This window comes from Danio rerio, chromosome 11, assembly GCF_052040795.2.
Source record: "Danio rerio strain M-AB ecotype USA chromosome 11, GRCz13ab, whole genome shotgun sequence".
NCBI lineage: Eukaryota > Metazoa > Chordata > Actinopteri > Cypriniformes > Danionidae > Danio > Danio rerio.
The window spans coordinates 17895365-17910307 of NC_141031.1; the positions used below are offsets into that span (position 1 = coordinate 17895365).

Genomic DNA, 14943 nt, shown 5'->3' on the forward strand with positions numbered 1-14943 from the left:
TCGTCCGTTTAATTTTTCTAGGTGGCGCTGTCGAGTCATTTTGCCACGCCCACTTCAATATTGTTATGTGGATGTGTTCAAGAGATGACGTATATCAACCATATGAAGTTTCAGGCTGATCAGACTTTGTGTGGTTGAGTTATGAGGACTTCCTGTTCCTTGGCGAAGCGTTGAGGTTTGTCATGCCGCCACGGACACGCCCCTCTGCAAAAACTCTAGATCTTTACAATATATCACCGATAGAGCTCTCAGATGACACCACTCAATTTTGGTGCTGATAGCATAAAATTTGTGGGAGGAGTTTGTTACAGTGTAAAACATGACATTTCCTGTGGCCAGCAGGTGGCGCTATTTCTGTATCTGGATATTGGCATGTAAACGTGTTCAGGTCAGGACTCTTATCAAACGTGTGAATTTTGAGGCAGATCGGGTAATGCATGCCTGAGTTATAACGACTTCCTGTTTTGTGGCGAATCGTCAAAGTTTGCGAGGCCGCCACGGACACGCCCATCGACGAAAACTCTAAAGCTTCGCAATTTAACATCGCCAAGGCCTTTAGATGACAAAACCCAATTTTGGTGTCGATCGGATAAAATCCCTAGGAGGAGTTCGTTAAAATACAACGCCTGGAAATGGCAAAAACGCCACTTTTTCGCCGCAGGAAGTCAAAAATATCCGACTTCCTGTTGGGTTTGAGATATGGCTCCAAGAGACTTTTTCGTATGTTTTGGCGTGTTTGAGGTGTGTGCCAATTTTCGTGCATGTGTGTGATTCGTGGATCGGGGGCTCGTCCGTTTAATTTTTCTAGGTGGCGCTGTCGAGTCATTTTGCCACGCCCACTTCGGTGACCCATATCAACCTGCTATTTACACCGGGTTTGGTGTGTGTGCAAATTTTCATGAGTTTTCGGGCATGTTTAGACCCTCAAAAGTGCCCCGATAGGGGGCGGAATAATAATAATAATAATAATAATAATAATAATAAAAAACGGAGCAATTCCAATAGGGCCTACGCACCGTTTTGGTGCTCGGTCCCTAATAATAATAAACGGAGCAATTCCAATAGGGCCTACGCACCGTTTCGGTGCTCGGTCCCTAATTAAAGCTGCAAGCAGCGATGATAGGGACCTCGCACCCGGGCTCACCGCCGTCTGGTGGCCTCAGGATGACAGAGAACAGCGAACAATATTAATTTAAGCCGATGTATATAAAGAACCCGAGAAAATCACAAATTTATGTCAAACTTCCTCCTGTCACCAGGTGGCGCTATGACTGTGACTCAAGATTGGCATGTAGATGTCTTCAGTAGAGGAATCTTATCCACCATGTGAATTTTCAGCCAGATCAGACATTGTGTGGCTGAGTTATAAGCCAAACTACCTTCTACCAGCAGGTGGCGCTATGAAAGACTCAATATAATTATGTAGATGTGCACGGGAGAGTACTTTCATCAACCATGTGAAGTTTCAGGCTGATTGGATATTGTGTGGTTGAGTTATAATGCAAACTACCTTCTGCCAGCAAGTGGCGCTATAACTGACTCAAGATTGGCATGTAGATGCCTTCAGTAGAACAATTTAATCAACCATGTGAAGTTTCAGGCAGGTCAGACATTGTGTGGCTAAGTTATGAGCCAAACTACCTTCTGCCAGCAGGTGGTGCTATGACTGACTCAATATTGTTCTGTGGATGTGTTCAGGAGAGGAATTTTATCAACCATGTGAAGTTTCAGGCAGATCGGACATTGTGTGGTGTAGTTATAAGGACTTCCTGTTCCATGGCGAAGCGTTGAGGTTTTTCATGCCGCCACGGACTCACCCCTCTGCAAAAACTCTAGATCTTCACAATATATCATCGCTAGAGCTTTCAGATGACAAGACCCAATTTTGGTGCTGATACAATAAAATTTGGTGAAGTAGTATGTTACAATGTAAAACATGTCATTTCCTGTGGCCAGCTGGTGGCGCTATAACTGTATCTGGATATTGGCTTGTAAATGTGTTCAGGTCAGGACTCTTATCAAACCTGTGAATTTTGAGGCAGATCGGATAATGCATGCTTGAGTTATAACGACTGCCTGTTTTGTGGCGAATGGTCAAAGTTTGCGAGGCCGCCATGGACACGCCCATCTATAAAAACTCAAAAGCTGCGCAATTTAACATCGCCAAGGCCTTTAGATGACAAAACCAAATTCTGGTGTTGATCGGATAAAATCCCTTGGAGGAGTTCGTTAAAATACAACGCCTGGAAATGGCAAAAATGCCACTTATTCGCCGAAGGAAGTTAAAAATATCCTACTTCCTGTTGGGTTTGAGTTATGGCTCCAAGAGACTTTTTCGTATATTTTGGCATGCTTGAGGTGTGTGCCAATTTTCGTGCATGTGCGTGATTCGTAGATTGGGGGCTCGTCCGTTTAAGTTTTCTAGGTGGCGCTGTCGAGTCATTTTGCCACGCCCACTTCAATATTGTTATGAAGATGTGTTCAGGAGAGGACTTTTATCAACCTTGTGAAGTTTCAGGCAGATCGCACATTGTGTGGTTGAGTTATAAGGACTTCCTGTTCCATGGCGAAGCGTTGAGCCTTGTCGTGCCGCCACGGACTCACCCCTCTCCGAAAACTCTAAATCTTTACAATATATCATCGCTAGAGTTTTCAGATAACACCACTCAAATTTGGTGCTGATACGATAAAATTTGTGGGAGTTAGTTTGGTTCAGTGTAAAACATGTCATTTCCTGTGGCCAGCAGGTGGCACTATAACTATATCTGGATATTGGCATGTAAACGTGTTCAGGTCAGGACTCTTATCAAGCGTGTGAATTTTGAGGCAGATCGGATAATGCATGCCTGAGTTATAACGACTTCCTGTTTTGTGGCGAATCATCAAAGTTTGCGAGGCCGCCACGGACACACCCATCGACGAAAACTCTAAAGCTTCGCAATTTAACATCGCCAAGGCCTTTAGATGACAAAACCCAATTTTGGTGTGGATCGGATAAAATCCCTAGGAGGAGTTCGTTAAAATACATCGCCTGGAAATGGCAAAAACGCCACTTTTTCGCCGCAGGAAGTCAAAAATATCCGACTTCCTGTTGGGTTTGAGATATGGCTCCAAGAGACTTTTTCGTATGTTTTGGTGTGTTTGAGGTGTGTGCCAATTTTCGTGCATGTGCGTGATTCGTATATCGGGGGCTCGTCCGTTTAATTTTTCTAGGTGGCGCTGTCGAGTCATTTTGCCACGCCCACTTCCGAAGCCCATAACAAACGTAAATTTTCGCCACTTCTGAGGCGTGTGCAAAGTTTCGTGAGTTTTCGGGCATGTTTAGCCCCTCAAAACCGCGATTCATTCCGCGGAAGAAGAAGAAGAAGAAGAAGAAGAAGAAGAATAATAATAAACAGAGCAATTCCAATAGGGCCTACGCACCGTTTCGGTGCTCGGTCCCTAATTAAAGCTGCAAGCAGCGATGATAGGGACCTCGCACCCGGGCTCACCGCCGCCCGGTGACCTTCCGATGACAGAGAACAGCGAACAATAATAATTTAAGCCAATATATATATATATAAAAAATCTAAGAAAATCACAGATTTATGCCAAACTTCCTTCTGTCAGCAGATGGCGCTATAACTGTGACTTAAGATTGGCATGTAGATGTCTTCCGGATGAATCTTATCAACCATGTGAAGTTTCAGGCACATGGGACATTGTGTGGCTGAGTTATAAGCCAAACTACCTTCTGCCAGCAGGTGGCGTTATGACTGACTCAATATTATTATGAAGATGTGTTTAGGAGAGGACTTTCATCAACCATGTGACATTTTAGGCAGATCTGACATTGTGTGGCCGAGTTACAAGCCAAACTACCTTCTGCCAGCAGGTGGCGCTATGACTCTGACTCAATATTGTTATGTGGATGTGTTCAGGAGAGGACTTTTATCAATCATGTGAAGTTTTAGGCAGATCAGACATTGTGTGGTTGAGTTATAAGAAATTCCTGTTCCATGGCGAAGCGTTGAGGTTTGTCATGCCACCACAGACACGCCCCTCTGCAAAAACTCTAGATCTTCACAATATATCATCGCTAGAGCTTTCAGATGACACCACTCTATTTTGGTGCTGATACGGGAAAGTTTGTGGTAGGAGTTTGTTACAGTGTCAAACATGTCATTTCCTGTGGCCATTAGGTGGCGCTATAACTGTAACTGGATATTGGCACGTAAACCTGTTCAGGTCAGGACTGTTATTAAATGTGTGAATTTTGAGGCAGATCAGATAATGCATGCCAGAGTTATAAAGACTTCCTGTTTTGTGGCGAATCATCAAAGTTTGCGAGGCCGCCACGGACACGCCCATCGATGAAAACTCTAAAGCTTCGCAATTTAACATCACCAAGGCTTTAAGATGACAAAACCCAATTTTGGTGTTTATCAGATAAAATCGCTAGGAGGAGTTCGTTAAAATACAACGCCTGAAAATGGCAAAAGTGCCACTTTTTCGCCACAGGAAGTTAAAAATATCCGACTTCCTGTTGGGTTTGAGATATGGCTCCAAGAGACTTTTTCGTATGTTTTGCCATGTTTGAGGTGTGTGCCAATTTTTGTGCATGTGCGTGATTTGTAGATCGGGGGCTCGTCCGTTGAATTTTTCTAGGTGGCGCTGTCGAGTCATTTTGCCACGCCCACTTCAATATTGTTATGTGGATGTGTTCAAGAGATGACGTTTATCAACCATGTAAAGTTTCAGGCAGATCGGACATTGTGTGGTTGTGCTATAAGGACTTCCTGTTCCATGGCGAAGCGTTGAGGTTTGTCATACCGCCACGGACACACCCCTCTGCGAAAATTCTAGATCTTTACAATATATCATCGCTAGAGCTTTCAGATGACACCACTCAATTTTGGTGCTGATACGATAAAATTTGTGGGAGGAGTTTATAACTCCGTAAATCATGTCATTTCCTGTGGCCAGCAGGTGGCGCTGTAACTGTATCTGGATATTGGCATGTAAACGTGTTCAGGTCAGGACGCTTATCAAGCGTGTAAATTTTGAGGCAGATCGGATAATGCATGCCTGAGTTATAACGACTTCCTCTTTTGTGGCGAATCGTCTAAGTTTGCGAGGCCGCCACGGACACGCCCATCGATGAAAACTCTAAAGCTTCGCAATTTAACATCGCCAAGGCCTTTAGAAGACAAAACCCAATTTTGGTGTCGATCGGATAAAATCCCTAAGAGGAGTTCGTTAAAGTACAACGCCTGGAAATGGCAAAAACGCCACTTTTTCGCCGCAGGAAGCTAAAAATATCCGACTTCCTGTTGGGTTTGAGATATGGCTCCAAGAGACTTTTTCGTATGTTTTGGCATGTTTGAGGTGTGTGCCAATTTTCGTGCATGTGCGTGATTCGTGGATCGGGGGCTCGTCCGTTTAATTTTTCTAGGTGGCGCTGTCGAGTCATTTTGCCACGCCCACTTCCGAAGCCCATAACAAACGTAAATTTTCGCCACTTCTGAGGCGTGTGCAAAGTTGCGTGAGTTTTCGGGCATGTTTAGCCCCTCAAAACCGCGATTCATTCCGCGGAAGAAGAAGAAGAAGAAGAAGAATAATAATAAACGGAGCAATTCCAATAGGGCCTACGCACCGTTTCGGTGCTCGGTCCCTAATTAAAGCTGCAAGCAGCGATGATAGGGACCTCGCACCCGGGCTCACCGCCGCCCGGTGACCTTACGATGACAGAGAACAGCGAACAATAATAATATAAGCCGATATATATATATATAAAAAAAAGAAAAATACAGATTTATGCCAAACTTCCTCCTGTCAGCAGGTGGTGCTATACCTGTGACTCAAGATTGGCATGTAGATGTCTTCAGGAGAGGAATTTAATCAACCATGTGAAGTTTCAGGCACATGGGACAATTTGTGGCTGAGCTATAAGCCAAACTACCTTTTGCCAGCAGGTGGCGTTATGACTGACTCTATGTTGTTATGGGGATGTGTTTAGGAGTGGACTTTTATCAAACATGTGAAGTTTTAGGCAGATCAGAGATTGTGTGGAGATTGTGTTATGAGACAAACTATATTCTGCCAGCAGGTGGCGCTATTAAAAACTCAATATTATTATGTAGATGTGTTCAGGAGAGGACTTTCATCAACCATGTGACATTTTAGACAGATCGGACATTGTGTGGCCGAGTTACAAGCCAAACTACCTTCTGCCAGCAGATGGCGCTATTAATGACTCAATATTGTTATGTAGATGTGTTCAGGAGAGGACTTTTATCAATCATGTGAAGTTTCCGGCAGATCGGACATTGTGTGGTAGAGTTATAAGGACTTCCTGTTCCATGGCGAAGCGTTGAGGTTTGTCATGCCACCACAGACACGCCCCTCTGCAAAAACTCTAGATCTTCACAATATATCATCGCTAGAGCTTTCAGATGACACCACTCTATTTTGGTGCTGATACGGGAAAGTTTGTGGTAGGAGTTTGTTATAGTGTCAAACATGTCATTTCCTGTGGCCAGCAGGTGGCGCTATAACTGTAACTGGATATCGGCACGTAAACCTGTTCAGGTCAGGACTGTTATTAAATGTGTGAATTTTGAGGCAGATCTGATAATGCATGCCTGAGTTATAACGACTTCCTGTTTTGTGGCGAATCATCAAAGTTTGCGAGGCCGCCACTGACACGCCCATCGACAACAACTCTAAAGCTTCGCAATTTAACATCGCAAAGGCCTTTAAATGATAAAACCCAATTTTGGTGTCGATCGGATAAAATCCCTAGGAGGAGTTTGTTAAAATACAACGCCTGGAAATGGCAAAAATGCCACTTTTTCGCCGCAGGAAGTTAATTATATCTGACTTCCTGTTAGGTTTGAGATATGGCTCCAAGAGACTTTTTCGTATGTTTTGGCATGTTTAAGGTGTGTGCCAATTTTCGTGCATGTGCGTGATTCGTAGCTCAGGGGCTCGTCCGTTTAATTTTTGTAGGTGGCGCTGTCGAGTCATTTTGCCACGCCCACTTCAATATTGTTATGTGGATGTGTTCAAGAGATGACGTTTATCAATCATGTAAAGTTTCAGGCAGGTCGGACATTGTGTGGTTGAGTTATAAGGACTTCCTGTTCCATGGCGAAGCGTTGAGGTTTGTCATACCGCCACGGACACGCCCCTCTGCAAAAACTCTAGATCTTCACAATATATCATCGGTAGAGCTTTCAGATAACACCACCCAATTTTGGTGCTGATACGAAAAAATTTGTGGGAGGAGTTTATTACTCCGTAAATCATGTCATTTCCTGTGGCCAGCAGGTGGCGCTATAACTATATCTGGATATTGGCATGTAAACGTGTTCAGGTCAGGACTGTTATCAAGCGTGTGAATCTTGAGGCAGATCTGATAATGCATGCCTGAGTTATAACGACTTCCTGTTTTGTGGCGAATCATCAAAGTTTGCGAGGGCGCCAAGGACACGCCCATCGACGAAAACTCTAAAGCTTCGCAATTTAACATCGCCAAGGCCTTTAGATGACAAAACCCAATTTTGGTGTCGATCGGATAAAATCCCTAGGAGGAGTTCGTTAAAGTACAACGCCTGGAAATGGCAAAAACGCCACTTTTTCGCCGCAGGAAGTTAAAAATATCCGACTTCCTGTTGGGTTTGAGATATGGCTCCAAGAGACTTTTTCGTATGGTTTGGCGTGTTTGAGGTGTGTGCCAATTTTCGTGCATGTGCGTGATTCGTGTATCGGGGGCTCGTCCGTTTAATTTTTCTAGGTGGCGCTGTCGAGTCATTTTGCCACGCCCACTTCCGAGACCCATATCAACCTGCTATTTAAACCGCGTTTGGTGTGTGTGCAAATTTTCATGAGTTTTCGGGCATGTTTAGACCCTCAAAAGTGCCCCGATAGGGGGCGGAATAATAATAATAATAATAATAAAAAACGGAGCAATTCCAATAGGGCCTACGCACCGTTTCGGTGCTCGGTCCCTAATAATAAACAGAGCAATTCCAATAGGGCCTACGCACCGTTTCGGTGCTCGGTCCCTAATAATTAAAGCTGCAAGCAGCAATGAAAGGGACCTCGCACCCGGGTTCACCGCCGCCCGGTGACGTTACGATGACAGAGAACAGCGAACAATAATAATTTAAGCCGATATATAAAAAAAATCTAAGAAAATCACAGATTTATGCCAAACTTCCTCCTGTCAGCAGGTGGCGCTATAACTGTGACTTAAGATTGGCATGTAGATGTCTTAAGGAGAGGAATCTTATCAACCATGTGAAGTTTCAGGCACATGGGACATTGTGTGGCTGACTTATCAGCCAAACTACCTTCTGCCAGCAGGTGGCGTTATGACTGACTTAATATTGTTATGTGGATGTGTTCAGGAGTAGACTTTTATCAACCATGTGAAGTTTCAGGCAGATCAGAGATTGTGTGGAGATTGTGTTTTAAGACAAACTACATTCTGCCAGCAGGTGGCGCTATGACTGACTCAATATTGTTATGTGGATGTGTTCAGGAGAGGACTTTTATCAATCATGTGAAGTTTCAGGCAGATCAGACATTGTGTGGTTGAGTTATAAGAAATTCCTGTTCCATGGCGAAGCGTTGAGGTTTGTCATGCCACCACAGACACGCCCCTCTGCAAAAACTCTAGATCTTCACAATATATCATCGCTAGAGCTTTCAGATGACACCACTCTATTTTGGTGCTGATACGGGAAAGTTTGTGGGAGGAGTTTGTTACAGTGTCAAACATGTAATTTCCTGTGGACAGCAGGTGGCGCTATAACTGTAACTGGATATCGGCACGTAAACCTGATCAGGTCAGGATTATTAAATGTGTGAATTTTGAGGCAGATCGAATATTGCATGCGAGAGTTATAAAGACTTCCTGTTTTGTGGCGAATCATCAAAGTTTGCGAGGCCGCCACGGACACGCCCATCGATGAAAACTCTAAAGCTTCGCAATTTAACATCACCAAGGCTTTAAGATGACAAAACCCAATTTTGGTGTTTATCAGATAAAATCCCTAGGAGGAGTTCGTTAAAATACAACGTCTGAAAATGGCAAAAGCGCCACTTTTTCGCCACAGGAAGTTAAAAATATCCGACTTCCTGTTGGGTTTGAGATATAGCTCCAAGAGACTTTTTCATATTTTTTGCCATGTTTGAGGTGTGTGCCAATTTTTGTGCATGTGCGTGATTCGTAGATCGGGGGCTCGTCCGTTTAATTTTTCTAGGTGGCGCTGTCGAGTCCTTTTGCCACGCCCACTTCAATATTGTTATGTGGATGTGTTCAAGAGATGACGTTTATCAACCATGTGAAGTTTCAGGCAGATCGGATATTGTGTGGTTGAGTTATAAGGACTTCCTGTTCCATGGCGAAGCGTTGAGGTTTGTCATACCGCCATGGACACGCCCCTCGGCAAAAACTCTAGATCTCCACAATATATTATCACTAGAGCTTTCAGATGACACCACCCAATTTTGGTGCTGATACGATAAAATTTGTGGGAGGTGTTTGTTACTCCGTAAATCATGTCATTTCCTGTGGCCAGCAGGTGGCGCTGTAACTGTATCTGGTTATTGGCATGTAAACGTGTTCAGGTCAGGACTGTTATTAAACGTGTGAATTTTGAGGCAGATCTGATAATGCATGCCTGAGTTATAACGACTTCCTGTTTTGTGGCGAATCGTGTAAGTTTGCGAGGCCGCCACGGACACGCCCATCGACGAAAACTCTAAAGCTTCGCAATTTAACATCGCCAAGGCCTTTAGATGAAAAAACCCAATTTTGGTGTCGATCAGATAAAATCCCTAGGAGGAGTTCGTTAAAATACAACGCCTGGAAATGGCAAAAACGCCACTTTTTCGCCGCAAGAAGTTAAAAATATCTGACTTCCTGTTGGGTTTGAGATATGGCTCCAAGAGACTTTTTCGTATGTTTTGGCATGTTTGAGGTGTGTGCCAATTTTCGTGCATGTGCGTGATTCGTGGATCGGGGGCTCGTCCGTTTAATTTTTCTAGGTGGCGCTGTCGAGTCATTTTGCCACGCCCACTTCCGAAGCCCATAACAAACGTAAATTTTCGCCACTTCTGAGGCGTGTGCAAAGTTGCGTGAGTTTTCGGGCATGTTTAGCCCCTCAAAACCGCGATTCATTCCGCGGAAGAAGAAGAAGAAGAAGAAGAAGAAGAAGAAGAATAATAATTAAAGCTGCAAGCAGCGATGATAGGGACCTCGCACCCAGGCTCACCGCCGCCCGGTTGCCTTAGGATGACAGAAAACAGTAAACAATAATATCTTAAGCCGATATATATAAAAAACCTGAGAAAATCACAGATTTATGCCAAACTTCCTTCTGTCAGTAGGTGGCGCTGTGACTGTGACTTAATATTGCAATGTAGCTTTCTTCAGGAGAGGAATTTAATCAACCATGTGAAGTTTCAGGCTGATCGGACATTGTGTGGTTAAGTTATAAGGACTTCCTGTTCCATGGCGAAGCGTTGAGGTTTGTCATGCCACCACAAACACGACCCTCTGCAAAAACTCTAGATCTTCACAATATATCAACGATAGAGCTTTCAGATAACAACCAACCAAATTTGGTGCTGATACGAAAAAATTTGTGGGAGGAGTTTATTACTCTGTAAATTATGACATTTCCTGTGGCCAGCAGGTGGCGCTATAACTGTATCTGAATATTGGCATGTAAACGTACTCAGGTCAGGACTGTTATTAAATGTGTGAATTTTGAGGCAGATCGGATAATACATGCCTGAGATATAATGACTTCCGGTTTTGTGGCGAATCAAAGTTTGCGAGGCCGCCACAGACACGCCCATCGACAAAAACTCTAAAGCTTTGCAATTTAACATCGCCAAGGCCTTTAGATGACAAAACCCAATTTTGGTGTCGATCGGATAAAATCCCTAGGAGGAGTTCGTTAAGATACAACGCCTGGAAATGGCAAAAATACCACTTATTTGCCGCAGGAAGTTAAAAATATCCAACTTCCTGTTGGGTTTGAGTTATGGCTCCAAGAGACTTTTTTGTATGTTTTGACGTGTTTGAGGTGTGTGCCATTTTTCGTGCATGTGCGTGATTCGTAGATCAGGGGCTCGTCCGTTTAATTTTTATAGGTGGCGCTGTCGAGTCATTTTGCCACGCCCACTTCAATATTGTTATGCGGATGTGTTCAGGAGAGGACTTTTATCAACTATGTGAAGTTTCAGGCAGATCGGACTTTGTGTGGTTGAGTTTGAGGACTTCCTGTTCCATGGCAAAGCGTTGAGGTTTGTCATGCCGCCACGGACACGCCCCTCTCCGAAAACTCTAGATCTTCACAATATATCATCGCTAGAGCTTTCAGATAACACCACCAAATTTTGGTGCTGATATGATAAAATTTGTGGGAGGAGTTTGTTACTCTGTAAAACATGTCATTTCCTGTTGCCAGCAGGTGGCGCTATAACTGTATCTGGATATTGGCATGTAAACATGTTCAGGTCAGGACTCTTATCAAGCGTGTGAATTTTGAGGCAGATCGGATAATGCATGCCTGAGTTATAACGACTTCCTGTTTTGTGGCGAATCGTCAAAGTTTGAGAGACCGCCACGGACACGCCCATCGACGAAAACTCTAAAGCTTCGCAATTTAACATCGCCCATGCTTTTAGATGATAAAACCCAATTTTGGTGTCGATCGGATAAAATCCCTAGGAGGAGTTCGTTAAAATACAACGCCTGAAAATGGCAAAAATGCCACTTTTTCGCTGCAGGAAGTACAAAATATCCGACTTCCTGTTGGGTTTGACTTATGGCTCCAAGAGACTTTTTCGTATGTTTTGGCATGTTTGAGGTGTGTGCCAATTTTCGTGCATGTGCGTAATTCGTGGATCGGGGGCTCGTCCGTTTAATTTTTCTAGGTGGCGCTGTCGAGTCATTTTGCCACGCCCACTTCCGAGACCCATAATAAACGTAAATTTTCGCCACTTCTGAGGCGTGTGCAAAGTTTCGTGAGTTTTCGGGCATGTTTAGCCCCTCAAAATCGCGATTCATTCCGGAAAAGAATAATAATAATAATAATAATAATAATAAACGGAGCAATTCCAATAGGGCCTTGCACCGTTCGGTGCTCGGTCCCTAATTAAAGCTGCAAGCAGCGATGATAGGGACCTCGCACCCGGGCTCACCGCCGCCCGGTGGCCTCAGGATGACAGAGAACAGTGAACAGTAATAATTTAAGCCGATATATTAAAAAAATCTGAGAAAATCACAGATTTATGCCAAATTTCCTCCTGTCAGCAGGTGGCGCTATAACTGTGACTCACGATTGGCATGTAGATGTCTTCAGGAGAGAAAACTTATCAACCATGTGAAGTTTCAGGCAGATCGGACATTGTTTGGCTGAGTTATAAGCCAAACTGCCTTTTGTCAGCAGGTGGCGCTATGACAGACTCAATGTTGTTATGTAGATGTGTTCAGGAGAGGACTTTTATCAAACTTGTGAAGTTTCAGCCAGATCGGACTTTGTGTGGTTGAGTTATACTGCAAACTACCATCTGTCAGCAGGTGGCGCTATAACTGTGACTTAAGATTGGCATGTAGATGTCTTCCGGAGAGGAATCTTATCAACCATGTGAAGTTTTAGGCACATGGGACATTGTGTGGCTGAGATATAAGCCAAACTACCTTCTGCCAGCAGGTGGCGTTATGACTGACTCAATATTGTTATGTAGATGTGTTCAGGAGTGGATTTTATCAACCATGTAAAGTTTCAGGCAGATCAGAGATTGTGTTTTAAGACAAACTACATTCTGCCAGCAGGTGGCGCTATGAAAGACTCAATATTATTATGTAGATGTGTTTAGGAGAGGACTTTCATCAACCATGTGACATTTTAGGCAGATCTGACATTGTGTGGCCGAGTTACAAGCCAAAATTTCTTCTGCCAGCAGGTGGCGCTATGACTCTGACTCAATATTGTTATGTGGATGTGTTCAGAAGAGGACTTTCATCAACCATGTGAAGTTTCAGGCAGATCGGACATTGTGTGGCCGAGTTACAAGCCAAACTACCTTCTGCCAGCAGGTGGCGCTATGACTGACCCAATATTGTTATGTGGATGTGTTCAGGAGAGGACTTTTATCAATCATGTGAAGTTTCAGGAAGATCAGACATTGTGTGGTTGAGTTATAAGAACTTCCTGTTCCATGGCGAAGCGTTGAGGTTTGTCATGCCACCACAGACAAGCCTTTCTCCAAAAACTCTAGATCTTCACAATATGTCATCGCTAGAGCTTTCAGATGACACCACTCTATTTTGGTGCTGATACGGGAAAGTTTGTGGAAGGAGTGTGTTACAGTGTCAAACATGTCATTTCCTGTGGCCAGCAGGTGGCGCTATATTTGTAACTGGATATCGGACCGTAAACCTGATCAGGTCAGGACTGTTATTAAATGTGTGAATTTTGAGGCAGATCGAATATTGCATGCCAGAGTTATAAAGACTTCCTGTTTTGTGGCGAATCATCAAAGTTTGCGAGGCCGCCACGGACACGCCCATCGATGAAAACTCTAAAGCTTCGCAATTTAACATCACCAAGGCTTTAAGATGACAAAACCCAATTTTGGTGTTTATCAGATAAAATCCCTAGGAGGAGTTCGTTAAAATACAACGCCTGAAAATGGCAAAAGTGCCACTTTTTCGCCACAGGAAGTTAAAAATATCCGACTTCCTGTTGGGTTTGAGATATGGCTCCAAGAGACTTTTTCGTATGTTTTGCCATGTTTGAGGTGTGTGCCAATTTTTGTGCATGTGCGTGATTCGTAGATCGGGGGCTCGTCCGTTTAATTTTTCTAGGTGGCGCTGTCGAGTCATTTTGCCACGCCCACTGCAATATTGTTATGTGGATGTGTTCAAGAGATGACGTTTATCAACCATGTGAAGTTTCAGGCTGATCGGACATTGTGTGGTTGTGCTATAAGGACTTCCTGTTCCATGGCGAAGCGTTGAGGTTTGTCATACCGCCATGGACACGCCCCTCTGCGAAAACTCTAGATCTTCACAATATATCATCGCTAGAGCTTTCAGATAACACTACCCAATTTTGGTGTTGATACGATAAAATTTGTGGGAGGAGTTTGTAACTCCGTAAATCATGTCATTTCCTGTGGCCAGCAGGTGGCGCTATAACTATATCTGGATATTGGCATGTAAACGTGTTCAGGTCAGGACGCTTATCAAGCGTGTGAATTTTGAGGCAGATCGGATAATGCATGCCTGAGTTATAACGACTTCCTCTTTTGTGGCGAATCGGCAAAGTTTGCGAGGCCGCCACGGACACGCCCATCGATGAAAACTCTAAAGCTTCGCAATTTAACATCGCCAAGGCCTTTAGATGACAAAACCCAATTTTGGTGTCGACCGGATAAAATCCCTAGAAGGAGTTCGTTAAAATACAACGCCTGGAAATGGCAAAAACGCCACTTTTTCGCCGCAGGAAGTTAAAAATATCCGACTTCCTGTTGGGTTTGAGATATGGCTCCAAGAGGCTTTTTCGTATGTTTTGGCATGTTAGAGGTGTGTGCCAATTTTCGTGCATGTGCGTGATTCGTGGATCGGGGGCTCGTCCGTTTAATTTTTCTAGGTGGCGCTGTCGAGTCATTTTGCCACGCCCACTTCCGAAGCCCATAATAAACGTAAATTTTCGCCACTTCTGAGGCGTGTGCGAAGTTGCGTGAGTTTTCGGGCATGTTTAGCCCCTCAAAACCGCGATTCATTCTGCGGAAGAAGAAGAAGAAGAAGAAGAAGAAGAAGAAGAAGAAGAAGAATAATTAAAGCTGCAAGCAGCGATGATAGGGACCTCGCACCCGGGCTCACCGCCGCCCGGTGGCCTCAGGATGACAGAGAACAGCGAACAATAACAATTT

General features: G+C 44.0%; 1 protein-coding gene and 1 long non-coding RNA gene across 3 annotated transcripts in view; one reads left to right on the forward strand and one right to left on the reverse strand.

Moving 5' to 3' along the window:
• LOC148679631 (uncharacterized) overlaps positions 1-14800 on the reverse strand; it is a 24985-nt gene extending 10185 nt beyond the window's left edge. The window contains exons 1-2 of the long non-coding RNA XR_015944893.1: positions 12112-14800; positions 381-1104 (exon numbers count right to left, since the gene is read on the reverse strand). This is a non-coding gene — a long non-coding RNA (uncharacterized LOC148679631). The remainder of the gene's footprint in view (positions 1-380; positions 1105-12111) is intronic.
• Positions 1-14943, forward strand: part of cdk5rap1 (CDK5 regulatory subunit associated protein 1) — a 205607-nt gene that overhangs the window by 29916 nt on the left and 160748 nt on the right.